The sequence below is a fragment of the Trichomycterus rosablanca genome, unplaced genomic scaffold, assembly GCF_030014385.1.
Source record: "Trichomycterus rosablanca isolate fTriRos1 unplaced genomic scaffold, fTriRos1.hap1 scaffold_194, whole genome shotgun sequence".
Lineage (NCBI taxonomy): Eukaryota > Metazoa > Chordata > Actinopteri > Siluriformes > Trichomycteridae > Trichomycterus > Trichomycterus rosablanca.
Genome location: NW_026947022.1, coordinates 10190 through 25992, shown reverse-complemented (window position 1 = coordinate 25992; position 15803 = coordinate 10190). Strand labels below are relative to the sequence as shown.

At 42.0% G+C, this 15803-nt stretch overlaps 1 pseudogene; it reads left to right on the top strand.

Annotated features, from left to right (window-relative positions):
- Positions 1 to 7260: 7260 nt before the first annotated feature.
- LOC134306488 (G-protein coupled receptor family C group 6 member A-like) lies at positions 7261 to 15202 on the top strand (annotated as a pseudogene).
- The last annotated feature ends 601 nt before the right edge of the window (positions 15203 to 15803 follow it).

Below are 15803 nucleotides of genomic sequence, written 5' to 3'. Positions count from 1 at the left end.
CTCTATTAACTCACTTTAGATTATTTATAGATTCATTCTAGATTCATTCTAGATTCTCTGTAGATTCTCTATAGATTCACTATAGACTCACTGTTGATTCATTACAGACTCACTGTTGATTCATTATTGATTCGTTATTGATTCATTATAGATTTACTATTGATTCACTGTTGATTCACTATATATTCATTACAGATTTATTGTTTATTCATTATTGATTCTCTATAGATTCACTGTTGATTCATTACAGATTTATTATAGATTCACTGTTGATTCATTATAGATTCTCTATAGATTCACTGTTGATTCATTATAGATTCATTATAGATTCACTGTTGATTCATTATAGATTCTCTATAGATTCACTGTTGATTCGTTATAGATTCATTATAGATTCATTATAGATTCACTGTTGATTCATTATAGATTCTCTATAGATTCACTGTTGATTCGTTATAGATTCATTATAGATTCATTATAGATTCACTGTTGATTCATTATTGTTTCATTATAGATTCATTATAGATTCACTAAAGATTCATTATTGATTCGTTATTGATTCACTAAAGATTCACTGTTGATGCATTATAGATTCATTATAGATTCACTATTGATTCACTGTTAATTCACTATAGAATCATTACAGATTTATTGTTGATTCATTATTGATTCTCTATAGATTCACTGTTGATTCATTATAGATTCACTGTTGATTCACTATAGACTCACTGTTGATGCATTACAGACTCACTGTTGATTCATTATAGATTCACTGTTGAATCCTTATAGATTCATTATAGATCCACTGTAGATTCACTAAAGATTCACTGTTGATTCATTAAAGATTCATTATAGATTCACTGTTAATTCATTATTGATTTATTATAGATTCACTGTAGATTCACTAAAGATTCACTGTTGATTCAGAATCAGAATCAGAATATCTCATTATACCAGGTATAACGAAATTAAGGTGCCACACTCTCAAGTGTTTACAAACAATAACCAAAGAGAAAAACTAGAATTTACAAAATATCAAAAATGTAAAAATTTACAGACTTTACAATGACAATAGACAATAGACAATAGAATAATAGATTTCTGTTTGGTAGCAGGCTGGTGAAAAATTGCACATAACCATTTGTAAAAAATTCTAAAAATTGCACATTACCCTTGTAAACATAGTGAAATTGCCCGGAAATTTACCCCTGTAAACACTGTCCGAAAATTGCACAGTCCCGTGTGTTCCAAAAACAACCCTACAAAGAAATATTCAAGGTTCGTACCGCGGTGGGGTAGAAGCTATTTCTGAGCCGGTTTGTCCTTGTCTTAAAAGTCCTATACCGTCTGCCTGACGGTAACAACTGAAACAGATGGTGGCCGGGGTGAGATTTGTCCATTACAATTTTGTTAGCTCACAATCCTCTGTAGTTCTTTTTTGTGTGCTGCAGCGCTACTGGAGAACCACGTGAGTGAGGATGCTCTCTATGGTAGAACGGTAGAAGGACACCAGCAGTCTCTGATCGATGTTATTTCTCCTGAGTGTCCTCAGAAAGTAGAGTCTCTGCTGTGCCTTCTTCATCAGTTCTGTGATGTTCACACCCCAGGTTAGGTCCTCCTCGATATTAATGCCCAGGAAGCGAAAGTATGTGACCCTTTCCACACAGACCCCATTTATGGTTATGGGTTGAATGACACTTCTCACCTTCCTAAAATCAATAACCAGCTCTTTTGCCTTTGCCATGTTCAGAAGCAGATTGTTGTCCTTACACCACAACGACAACCGCTCCACTTCGTCCTGGTTGGCAGTCTCATTGTCTCCAGAGATAAGCCCTACAATGGTGGTGTCGCCGGCAAATTTAATGATGGTATTGCTGGTGTGAGCAGTGGTGCAGTCGTAAGTATACAGGGTGTAGAGCAGGGGACTCGGCACACAGCCCTGTGGAGAGCCTGAGCTGAGGCTGATGGATGTAGAGGTGTGAGGTCCCACTCTAACACAAGGTGTGATAAGGCAAACCCAGGGACAAACACCATATTAAAGTCCATAGTTTTGGAATGGGATGTCTAACAAGTTTGTCAAACAGAAAGTTATGAACTAAAATCTAACTTTACATGTGTAATGCATATATTGCAGACAGCTCCACCCCGTGTGCAGAATTAGATTCAATTATTTCAGTTTTCTTGATGTATTTTATATTGATGGTGGACGCTGGCGCATTTGGCTGCCGCTACCGTTACCGTATTTTATCGTATTTTACTGAATTTTTATCGTTTTTCGTTTTCATCTTTTTACACACCTTGTGGCTCTATTTCTTTTATGTTACTTTTGATATTTTTATTTGTTCTTTTGATACTTTTTGTTCTTTCTACTGCACATCGCGTCTGCGGCCGGTGGTGAACGGTGGATGAGTTTTCCTGGGATCGGCACAATGTTGAACTATTCCGTTGACCAGCTGAGGAAGTTCAACAATTGCACTACTCCATCGTGTATTTCAGTCATCAAACAGCTTGGACTCCTTCGCCGGCCTCGTTATATTCACAGGGGCTCCCGGAGAAAGCTTGTTTATTTTCGAAACGGTAACGCTATTCCATCCTTCTGGTCAGCCGTGCGCACTGCTGCTCCGCAAACACATCTTCAGAGCACTGCTGCCTTGCACACTAGTAGCGGTGTAGTCTCCATGACAATGCTGTCCACGGAGTGGGATGGGAAACACGGAGTAGCCTTGCAAATCTCCGTTCTCTTCCTCGTTCCTCACAGCCAACTACACAACAATATTACTTGAAAATGGCATTGCTTAATGTTCATTCACTAAACACAAAAAGTACTGTACTCAGTGAATTTATATCTGACAGTGAACTAGACTTTTTCTATCTCACTGAAACTTGGCATAAACCCTTGGATTATTTTACGTTAAATCAGACCACGCCAATGGGATACTCGTATATTGATGAACCTCGTATGGAAGGGCGAGGTGGTGGTGTTGCTGCAGTCTATAGGGATGATATTAAAATAACCACTTTGTCTTTTCCTGCTGCTCTTTCTTTTGAACACCTGGCTTTCAAGTTTTCAGGGCCTACTCCTCTGGTCACTGCTGTGGTTTATCGTCCGCCAAAGCCAAACGCTTCCTTTCTCTCTGACTTTTCAGATTTTTTAACCCAGCTTAGTGCCCTCTCATAACCCAGCTTAGTGCCCTCTCTCTGTACTGCTTATGGGTGATTTTAACATCCATATTGATGACAACAACTGTAAATTTGCCAGGGAATTTTTGGAAGTTACAGTGTTTTAATTTCACACAACATATACATTTTCTAACTCATAAAGAAGGTCATACTCTTGACCTTGTATGCTCTACTGGTGTCCTAGTTCATCAGCCGTCCAGCCATGACCTTACTGTCTCTGATCATTTGACAATCATCATGGACATTGAGGTCACTAAACCCATCACTAGAGCTAAACATAAAATATCCTTCAGGAATCTTCAATATATCTCTCCCTCTGCTTTCTCAGATTCTCTTGTTAAAAAGATGTCTGTCTGTCCTGTACTGTCTAGTAATTCATCTGACCTTGTCGATTACTATAATGACATACTCGCCTCATGTCTTGATGAGCTGGCTCCTTTGAGAACCAAATTTGTTTCATTTAGTCATTCTGCACCATGGTACATAATTGAGCTTCACCAAATGAAATCCCATAAACGCCAGCTTGAAAGACTTTATAAGAAAACCGGTCTAACAGTACATTATCAGATTTATTCTGATTATCTTCAACATTACAAAGACGCTCTTACGGCAGCCCGATCCACTTACTATTCCGAACTCATACATGCTGGATCAACAAATCCTAAGACTCTCTTTTCCACAATAAATAAACTTCTCAAACCAGTTGACAATACTACCAATTCCTTTACAGTTGACAAGTGTAACTCTTACCTCTAATTTTTTCAAACAAAAGTTGAGAATATCCACAATTTTCTGACAGTTTCCCCTGTCATCTCTGTTTCTCCGCCTGTCTCACCTCAATTTATTACCCAGCCTCTGTCTCAGTTCTCACCTGTGTCTCATTTGGACCTATCTGAGATCTTGACAGGGATGCGAAGCTCCACTTGTGTTTTGGATCCTGCTCCATCAAAACTTGTTAAGGGTTGTTTTCCAGATATCTCCTCACTTATCACAGAGATAATCAATTCCTCTCTTAGTTCTGGCTCAGTCCCTCAATCACTCAAATTGGCTGCTGTTACTCCCATACTTAAAAAACCTGGACTTGACTCTAACATTATGAGTAACTTTCGGCCCATTTCCAATCTTCCATTTCTGTCGAAAATACTGGAACGTGTTGTTGCCTCACAGCTCAAAGATCACCTAAATTCCAATAATCTATTTGAATCATTTCAGTCTGGTTTCCGCCCCCAGCACAGCACTGAGTCAGCCCTCCTCAAAGTCACAAATGACCTTCTTCTTTCCTCAGACTCTGGACAAATTAATATTCTCGTCCTCCTTGATCTTACTGCAGCTTTTGACACCATTAATCACTCCATTCTTCTGTCCCGCCTTGAATCCTCTGTCAACATCACTGGTACTGCCCTTTTGTGGTTAAGGTCATATCTCGTAAACAGACAACAGTTTGTTAATATCAACAATTGTAGTTCTGCCATTGCTCCACTGTCCCAAGGCGTTCCCCAAGGCTCAGTGTTAGGTCCCCTTTTGTTTATTCTTTATATGCTCCCTCTTGGTGACATCATACGTCGGCATGGTTTACATTTCCACTGCTATGCTGATGATATTCAGCTTTACATCTCCTCCAAATCCATTAATACTGAGCTTCACTCCACTCTGACAAATTGCATCACTGAAATGAAATTGTGGATGAAAGCTAATTTCCTCAAATTAAACTGTGAAAAATCTGATATGATCATCGTAGGTCCTACATCCCTGGCAAAAACCACAAAAAAATTTCAAATTACCATTGATAATGACACTTTGTCTCCGTCTTCTAACATCCGAAATCTTGGTGTAATTTTTGATAGCAACCTCTCTTTTGACCTCCATGTAAATCACATCACCAAAATTGCTTTCTTTCATCTAAAAAACATAGCACGTCTACGTCCATCACTCTCCTTTTCTGCCGCCGAAACCTTGATTCATGCTTTTATTACATCCAGAATTGATTATTGCAATAGCATCCTTTATGGTACATCTAACAAAATCCTAAAAAAACTTCAGTATATCCAGAATTCAGCTGCTCGCCTCCTTACTCATACTCGCTCCCGTGATCATATTACACCTGTTCTACAAAAACTTCATTGGCTTCCCGTTGCTCAACGCATTTGTGACCCCTATATAAAGAAATTCATACATGGTCACAATAATTCTTTTTTTTATGCTTGTAATTATTAGGGTCACTCATTCTTCAAATCTAAAAGAAAAAAACCCTTGTAAGTTCATTCCAGCTATGGCCGCTAGAGGGCACTCTTGTACAGGAGAACATGTTCTAGCTAACCGGGAAGTTGCTCTCTCTGGCTCATTCCAGAAGAGACACTAAACGAAGCACAACTGCTGTTCTCCTGTGTCTTTATTTCTCCTGTTTTCACAGGATATATCTGCTACAACATCTTGTATCCTAGATGTGTAACAGATTCATGGGGGCTCGTCCGGGATCGCTTGTCCAGTCTGGTTGAGCAGATCCAGTGATTCCTGAGTGACAGTGAGGCGCGAGGTCCGTGCAAGGAGCTGGAGCTCCAAGTGGGCAGCTAGAGAGGCGAAGGTGACCAAACGAAAGGGGAATCCTAGCCAGGAGCGTGTGCCACAGTGAGCCAAGCATCCAAAAGCGTGCATCATGTCTGACACAGAAAGGAAGGGACTGGTCTGGGCCATCAAGAAAAGCCTGCACAAGTTAACCACCGATGAAGTCTTCCAGATTGCCAAAAGCATCACTCCGGTACCTGAACTAGATCAGTCTATTTTGAGCCAAGATGATGAGGAAACGTGCTTTGAATATGTGTTTGAATATCTGAATTGTACTACCTTGCTAGCACTTGAGGATAGGGGTATGGCACAGTTACTGTTTTTGCAGGATGTGATTGAGGAGTTTATTCAGAAGCGTAACCTAAGTACACCCGTTTTAGGTGGGGACACAGACATTGAGGTAGCTGCCACACCTCCAGCCATCCCACTTAAAATTGCAGGCACTGGTCCCAGCACAAACAAAGCTAATAATAATCAACCAACATTCAGTGAAGAGGGATTAGGACACATGACACACACAGTGGATAGACTCCCCTCAAATAGGCATCACAGTACATCCTCTGGTAACACTGAAAGGGCACACTCACCTCTGATTAGGGCTGACAGTATGATACCACTAAAAGATCTCCCCTTATTACAACGGAGAGAATTCAAGATTCAAGGTGGTCAGATTGGAGACCATTCTGCTGACATTAGCTACAACAACTTGTGGAAACAAATAGAAGAGGGTGTGAAAGAAAACTTCGGCAGCAGTGAAATTATCCGAGGTGTATTGCGAATTATCAAACCTGGTCATTTCAAAGATATGCTGATCAACAAGGAAGACATGTCTCTTGAAGAGTTGAAAAGCTTCTTGCAGTCCCATCTTGGCGAGAGGAACAGCACTGAACTATTCCAAGAGTTAATGTGTGCAAAGCAATTAGATGGTGAAACCCCCCAACAGTTTCTCTACAGTATGATAGGACTGAAACAAAAGGTGATGTTCGCATCCAGGCAGGCTGGCTCGGATATTAGGTATGATGCCCATACTGTCCAGAACGTATTTCTTCACACAGTCTTCCAAGGTTTCAACACTAAATGCAGTGACATAAGGAGAGAATTAAGGTCCCTTCTTTCCGATGATACAGTCACTGATGAAGTGCTCTTGAGACAAGTAATTAAACTCACAAGTGATGAAAGTGAACGACAACGCAGGTTGGGACACCAACCTCGTCAAAGGCCACCTACTGCCTATAGTGCACAGCTATCTCCTGACTGTGAAAACCAAGAAAAGACATTAGAACCCAAGAGCCAAGTCAAAACACTACAGCAATTAACAGCACATATTGAAGCACTTACCACTGTTGTTGATTCGCTGAGACAATCTAAAGTGAATGAACATGCATATTCATGTAGTGTTAATCAGCCCCACATGCTAAAAAGGAGTCGACCTTACAGATGCCCAGAGTGTGTGCGAAAGGGCCTAACGAACTGCACTCATTGCTTCCTGTGTGGTGAAGAAGAGCATAAAGTCATAGGATGCATGAGGAAACCAAAGCCTTCGGGAAACGAGGTTCGGTCACGGCAGAGGGACAACCTGTGACCGGCTTAAGGAAGCAGTCCCACTCTGATGTCGAAACACGTAATACTACGCCGACACTGATGCCAGCTACTTGTGAGGGACCACCAAATAATGAAAAAATGGCTCAGCTAATTGGTAGTAAATGTCTGCTCAAGTGTTACATAAATGGATATTCTGTAACAGTCCTCCTCGACACTGGAGCTCAAGTAGCATTCTTGATCACTCATGGAGAGCCAAGTACTTACCTGATTTGCCTATCCGATCTCTAAGTGAGCTGATGGGGACCAAAGCTCTTAATGTCCATGCAGTAAACGGAGAAATTCTCCCCTTTGATGGTTGGGTAGAAGCAAGGGTGAACCTGCCAGGGAATGATGATCCAGATTTGTCCATTCAAGTGCCTTTCTTAGTGAGCCACATGAGCCTTGAAAGACCAGTACTAGGGTTCAATGTTATTGAAGAACTTATTGAAGGGCAAGAAAGTGGACCACGTATACCGCTTACGCTGGCCAACCTTTTGAGCGGGGCAATGGAGATTAGAGAGGAGGAGGCTAGTGTCATTGTAAATTTCATCCAGTCAAGGACTACTGACTTAGAACAAGCTCCGGCAAAGGTGGGGCCCCAGGACATTGTTGTCCTTCCAGGCGAAGTTACACGCATAAAGTGCAATATCCCTGTTGACTTTAGTCCACATGAACCAGTAGTGCTGTTTAAGACAGACAACAATAGCACACCATTAGAGCAACTGATTGTGGCTGAAGGGCTCGTGGAAGTCAGTCGTACTAGTAGTCCATATGTCGAAGTGCCCATTAATAATTATACCAAGCACAATATCATGCTTCCACGGAAGACAGTAATTGGTACCATCCATGCCATTTCCAAAGTAATTGAAACTGACCAGGCTGCCCACCACACTGTAAATCAGTTTGGCGTTACACCTGAGGTGAGAGTTGAGGAAACCCATCGGGCAGAATTATGGCACCCTCCTGTCAACTTAAGCCACTTAGAAGAAAGTCAGCAGGAAGTTGTTAGAAGGATGCTTTATGAAGAATCCACAGTGTTCGCTCGTGATGAGAATGACATTGGTTGTATTCCTAGTCTCCAGATGTCAATCTCACTTAAAGATGATATCCCAGTTCAGAAGTCCTATTCTGCTATCCCAAAGCCACTCTACAAAGAAGTCAAGGAGTACATTCAAGACTTACTGGTTAAGGGATGGATTGTGAGATCTAAATCTCCTTATTCTGCTCCAGTAGTATGTGTACGCAAGAAAGATGGTACACTAAGGCTGTGTATTGACTACCGGTTGCTAAACCAGAAGACCATTTCAGATAGGCATCCCCTACCCAGGATCCAGGATCTCCTTGACACTCTTGGAGGCTATAGTTGGTTCTCAATCCTGGACCAAGGGAAGGCCTATTATCAAGGCTTCATAGCTGATGGATCACAACATCTCACAGCTTTCATTACCCCTTGGGGATTGTATGAATGGGTGCGTATCCCATTCGGTTTATCAAATGCTCCTGCAGCCTTTCAAAGAAGCATGGAGGAAATGTTGAACTCACTGCGTGATGAACATTGTATCCCATACCTTGATGATGTGCTGTGTTATTCCAAATCATTTGAGGATCATGTGGAAGGTGTAAGGAAAGTCCTAAAAGCCCTCCGGGAACAGGGAGTCAAACTCAGGCCTACCAAATGTGAGTTCTTCAAGAGCGAGGTCCGCTACGTGGGGCACCTAGTTTCAGCAGATGGTGTAAGAATCGATCCAAAGGATCTGGAGGCGGTACTTTCACTTAGGGATAAGGCCCCAGCAACTGTTGGAGAGGTACGGAAATTACTGGGGTTCTTGAGCTATTATAGAAGCTACATACAAGACTTCTCCAGAGTTGCCAAACCCATCTATGAGCTTTTGCAAGCAAAGCCACCAGCTGCAGGGGTAAATAAAATGAGTAAGACCAGAGGGAAAGGAACTCAGTTACCCTCTAAAGACCCGGTCAAGTGGGCAGAGGAGCACCAAAATGCCCTAGAGAAGTTAATTGACATTCTGACTAACCCCCCTGTCCTCGCTTACCCAAATTTTGAGTTGCCCTTTGTACTTAATACTGATGCTTCTGAGCAGGGACTTGGAGCTGTACTTTATCAGTGCCAAAATGGAAAATTGAGGGTCATCGCCTATGGGTCCAGAACACTTACACCTGCAGAAAAGAACTATCACTTTCACTCAGGAAAATTAGAATTCCTTGCACTGAAGTGGGCGGTGTGTGATAAATTCAGGGACTATCTTTACTATGCCCCTCACTTTACCATATACACTGATAACAATCCCTTGACCTACATTATGCGAACAGCTAAGCTAAATGCAGTTGGTCACAGATGGGTGGGAGAACTTTCCGAGTTCAGATTTGACATCAAATACCGGCCAGGTGCCGTCAATGTTGATGCGGATACATTGTCTCGCTGGCCATTAGACATCGACAAGTATGTGGCAGATTGTGTAGAAGAGCTGTCTCCTGAAGCCATACATGCAACATGGGAAGGCAGTCAAGTGGCCAAAAGTAAAGACATAGCCTGGATGGCCACTTTGGATACGTCAACAGAGCAGAGTGTTCAGAGTCCCTTGTTGGCTGTTAGCCATGATGAAATGGAAAAAGCACAAAGAGAAGATCCTGCTATTGGGGAAGTACTAAAATTGAAAGAGACACACCAAATACTTACAAATGAAGCCAAACAGAGAGTAAATGGTTCCAGTCGAAAGCTTCTGTATGAGTGGGGAAAACTGGTCCTTGATAAAGGGCTGCTCTATCGTAAAACCAGTCAGCACTGCCAACTTGTTCTACCCACCAAGTACAGAAGCATGGCATTAAGGTACCTCCATGATGACATGGGCCATGTGGGTGTGGAAAGAGTCCTTTCCTTAGCTCGTGAAAGATTCTTCTGGCCTTACATGAAAAAGGACATTGAGACTCACGTGACAAGAAGATGTCCATGCATCAAACAGAAGAAACCAGTGACTCATGTTAGAGCCCCAATGGGTAGGATTTCCACCAGCCTGCCCCTTGAGCTTGTCTCAGTCGACTACCTCCACTTGGAGCAAAGTAAAGGCGGGTTTGAATATATACTTGTCGTGATAGATCATTTCACAAGATTTGCTCACGCGTATGCCACCAAAAACAAGTCAGCGAAGACCGCAGCAGAAAAGCTATTCAATGATTTTATTCTCCGCTTTGGATTCCCTTTAAAATTGCATCACGACCAGGGCCGTGAGTTCGAGAACGAGCTTTTTAAGACCTTAAGGCAGCTCTCTGGGGTAGGACACTCCCGTACATCACCAGGGCGTGGGGCCCTGGCCCAAAACATTTTGCGATGCCTATCAACATTTATGATACAATATATTTTTATTTCCGAGGGCCCTCCATTTTAAGGATCCTCTGACTATTAGGGACTTTGACCCCAGGGCCTCTTGGGGGCCCTAACCATGCTTTTGGGGCCCCTAGCCATGCTTTTGGGGGCCCTAGCCATGCTTTTGGGCCCCTTATGAAAATGGATGAGGCGTTGTGGCACTGCTCTGACTTCGACTTCTGGCTATTAGGGGTCCTAGGAAAGAGGGGGGCATATTTTTAGAGGGCCCTGGTTATGAGAGCCCCTACCAGAGGGCCCTAGAGAAGAGCAGGGCATACCATTAGAGGGCCCTTGATCACGAGGGCCCCTACTATGGGGCCCATGACTTCCATAGAAGTCATTTATCATGGCTCCTTGACTTTCTAGGGACCTACAAATTGCCAGGCAAGCTACCATATTTCATAACAGACGTTTTGTTGCAAATATGCGATTCAGGCCCTTACTTAATGTTTCTGAATTTATATTGTTTCAAAATTATTATGTTCAATTTCTCTTAAGCGCAGAGACACAAATTAATTTAGCAATTTTGCAATTATTTAAATTTAAGACAAGCAATTTCAAGCAGTTTGAATGCATACACACACTTAACTGAGCTATTTGATGTTCTTTTCATGCCTGACAATATGTCCAACAGTGAGCTCACTTTAAAGGTTAACTCACTCACTGCAGCATATCCTTCAGATCTGAACATGAGCCTGGCAGATGAATTGATACAATACAAATCATTCATAAGGGGCCCAGACTATCCTTAATCCGTCCTTGCTTACAGTCAGAGAGTTCCGGTGTATGCCATCGTTAACGCCATCAGGGAACTCCTCAACTGCAGCGACACTTCCTGTTCTGGAGACGCAGACTTTCTTCCTTGGAAGGTAAATGTTGTTTATTTATGTCGGTAAAAACTTAAATTCAGCCCCTTTTTGGGGCAGCTAACTGCACCACCAAGCAAACTGTATTAAAACAGAGCCTAATGCTGTTCACTCTCTCTAGTTCTTATAACACTTCCAGGGTAACACCTCCACCACCAAAGCCAAGTCCACTGAAAAGTGTGGTTTACGCTTAACGTTTTCTTATTAGGTGCTGAGGTGGTTCAGCAGTAAAGTGCTGAAGATTATGATGAGAGAAATGTAGTCGTTGAATCGTTTCTAAATCGAGATGCAAAAAGGGAAACAGTTAACAACATCGAAGCTGTTTAACAAACTCATTATTAAAATAAAACTCAAGTACTCAAGTAACAAATGACTCTTTATAATGTTTAGCTGTTAAGCATTCTACGCCAGATAAAATTTAGCATGGACAACCAGACACTTTCCTTTAACGACAAGGGGGAATTCGAAAACGGATACAACCTCGTCATGTGGAAGAAGAGTGGTGACGACAGGGTGCTTGACGTGGTAGGAAGATTCCTCATCAGAAATGGGAAAGTGGAGGTCAATGAGAGCAAAATCCAACGGTCCAACAACACGGTGAGACTGAGTTCAGTGCTTCAGACCTGTACGACATGAACTGTGTGTTAAATATGCCAGGATACAGATCTATACAAAGTTATGACAGTTAAAATTAAAGTTCGTTCGTTCCTATTTTTATGAATGGCAGTCATAGAAAGAAAAGGAAAATTAAAAAGCAAAAATGATGAAAGTCAGAATGTAACATGATATACAAATCACTCCTGAGTATGTAAACTTTTGACTTTAATTGTAGGTTCAGACCTCTTTGAGTATTTTAACTAAACCTTTTTTTAAATCTTAGGTGCCCATCTCAAAGTGTTTAAAGACCTGCGAGCCTGTAGAATTTAGGATATTAGAACTTTCGACCTGCTGCTATGAATGTAAAAAGTGTGATGCTGGATTTTACTACGTGTCAGGTGAGTATGGATGGATGTAGAATCATTTCCTCTAAAACAGAAGGATCCGGTTCTTACGCAGATCTGCCGGCTGGAGTATTTTTTTTAGTGCAGTTATGTGCTCCATGACGTGAAAAATATAAATAAACCAAAAACAAACAAAACAGAAAGCAGTGATTTATTTATTTTTAATATATTTTTCACCATGCACTGCTTTATCCTGTGAGCTGGTGTGGTGTGATGGTAACCACGCTGCTGGTAGCAGTACTGCCTCAGCTCAGGGGGTTTAAATCCAGGGCATGGTTTACAAATACATGGTGCATGGTGGCTCATGAACCTGGATGTTGTGAGGACGCACATCAGTGCACCTTCAGTGCTGATCCCAAGCCCGGAAAAGGGTATCAAAAATGTGGACAAATGATCCCTGTAAAAAACAGGTGATGGAGCATTAACAAAAGCCTCAGTCATAAGTAAGGATGGGTCGAGGGTTGTCATTTTTTGGGAAGCTTCATCAGGCAAGGATTTTAGATTTGATTAGATTAGATTCAACTTTATTAACATTACACATGTACAAGTACAAGGCAACGAAATGCAGTTTAGCATCTAACCAGAAGTGCAATAAGCAGCAAGTGCAGGATGTACAGTATCTACGATATACATTATTTACAAAATACGGGCAGTGGTATGAACAATATATACAGGTGAATATATTATTGAATGTACTGTAAACATGATGTATAGATGGGAGTGCTATAGACATAATATACAGATTGAAATTAAGGTGATACAGATTAAGGTGCAATGAACATAATAGACAGATGTATACGATATAGGTGGAAATTATGAACAAATGAGAAAAGGTTTGTAGCGCAACCTTTACCAGGAGGAGAGATGTGGCGGGTTAACGAGGGGCAGAGTTCAGTATGGAGACAGCTCTGGGGAAAAAGCTGTTCCTCAATCTGCTGGTCTTGGTCTTGTCTAGGGCAAGAGGGCAAACAGTCTGTGTGCAGGATGGGAGGAGTCCTTAAGAATGCTGCGAGCTCGACGCAGACAGCGTTTCCTCTGTACTTTACAGTCTGTCACATTTGTTCAGTCATTCAGAAAACCATGAATGATCTCTGTGGATAAAAGGTAAGATTAAAAAACGATGCTGAAAAAACCAGTACCTGTCTGTGCACTCTCACAAACCCAAATACAAATAGAAGGGTTGCTTCAGGAGGGCATCCAGATTTGCTGTAGAGACCTCTATATAAGCGATCAGCTGAAAGAAAAAAAATGAAAAGGAGGTTAACAAATCATCAATCAACATTTTTCACTTTCTCAACTTTACTGGATTTGAATTTGTAATAAATTTAAACCAGAGTCTTTGTTCCTTTATAAGCATCCCTGTTGGAAATGTCAAAATACGTCCTCTGCTCTGTACAGAACCTGTTTTTTATCAGTCATTCGGTCTTTGACATGTACATTCCTGTCATTTTGCACTTTTACATCAATTGTTTGTCTTTGGTCATTTTATTAAGAACACTCGTCTGGTCTGTACCTTCACTGCCGTTCTCCTAATGTAGCTTTTCCACCTTTTTTCTCTTCACAGATGAAGTAAAGTGTCAAAAGTGTCCAGAGGGAACTTATTCTCTATCAGGTTCTGTAGTGGGAGATTCAGTATTTGGAGTGGTCCTCAGCGTACTCCATTGTGGTGTTGATTGGAACAGTGATAGGAATCCTGCTACTGGTATCATCGCTGATCTATTTCGTTCTACACAGGAACAATTCCATAATCGAGGACAACGTAGTCTTGTCTTGTATTATGATGTTTGGCCTGATGGTGAGTTTCGGAGGTCTGATTCTCTTTTTAGGCTGGCCCAGCGACCACCACTGCAGGGCCCAGCAGGCCATGTATGGTCTGGCCTTCACCCTCTGTGTGTCGTGCATTCTCACGAAAGCTTTTGTGTCGTTCTTAGCCATCATGTCTATCAGCCCTGAGAGGCAGCGCTTCTTCAGTAAGTTTAACAAGCGTTATATCATCATCGCTCTACTGACTGGTGCTCAAGTTCTTGTTTTTTTCTTCTGGTTCATATTCGGTTCTCCAAAGGTTGAAGAGAAGGAGTTATCTGAGTCAGTTATCAAAATCCGTCAGTGCACTCAGGGCTCTCTGGTCGGAGCGATGCATGTCTACATTGCGGCTCTAGCCATGTCGTGCTTCTTCTTAGCCTTCAAAGGAAGAGTGGACAATACTGAGCCGATAGTCTTCAGCATGCTCTTTCATTTGTTCGTCTGGCTTTGTTCAATTCCACTCTTCATCACCCAAACGGATCAGCGTACCCTCATCCAGGTCTCTGCCATGATGGTCTCCAACTATGGAGTCATCGTCTGCCACGTCCTCCCAAAGTGGCATAAAATAATCTCGAAAAAGATCGATGACGCGAAGCCAAAACCCGAAGATGACATGAGCGAAACATCTGAGGACTCAGGACTTAGTCCTGAAGAAGAGTTACCTTCACCCAGCGCATCATCACAAACCCAACTTTGGCATGAAGACTTCAATGACCAAATGGGGTAAAAGGCTGCAAGAAGCAGGAATCAGCTCACAAAATGACTTTTAATTACTTCTGATCAGTTTTGGTAATCATACTGGCGGTACTTGCTCTACAAGTTCATTCACTACACAGAATGTCATCTGGAGGAATTTTATCCAGGCTGTTTAAAAAACGGCCTAAAATAGTACCAAATCCTGCAGAAAAGATAAAGCGCCAACATTTAATGAAAAAACTAAATGACAGAAGTGTAGAAAGCTAATCCCTGTTTCAGTGTTAAGGTTAAGAGAAGGTTTTAGGATGTTTTCATTGAAGAAAAATAAAAGCCAGAATGTTTGTAGTTTTTACTAAGATGGTTATAACAAAATTTAATCATTTTCCTAACCGCTTATCCAATCAGGGTCGCAGGGAGTGCTGGAGCCTATCCCAGCTCTTCAATGGGCGCAAGGCACACAGTAACACCCTGGACGGGACTCAGTCCATCACAGGGCACACACACACACACATTCACCTACAAGGCAATTCAGTGTCTACAATGAACCTGACTGCATGTTTTTGGACTGTGGGAGGAAACCGGAGCTCCCGGAGGAAACCCACACAGACACTGGGAGAACATGCAAACTCCACACAGAAAGGACCCGGACCGCCCCACCTGGGAATCGAACCCAGGACCTTCTTGCTATGAGGTGACAGTGCTACCCACTGAGCCACCGTGCCGCCTGGTAATAAC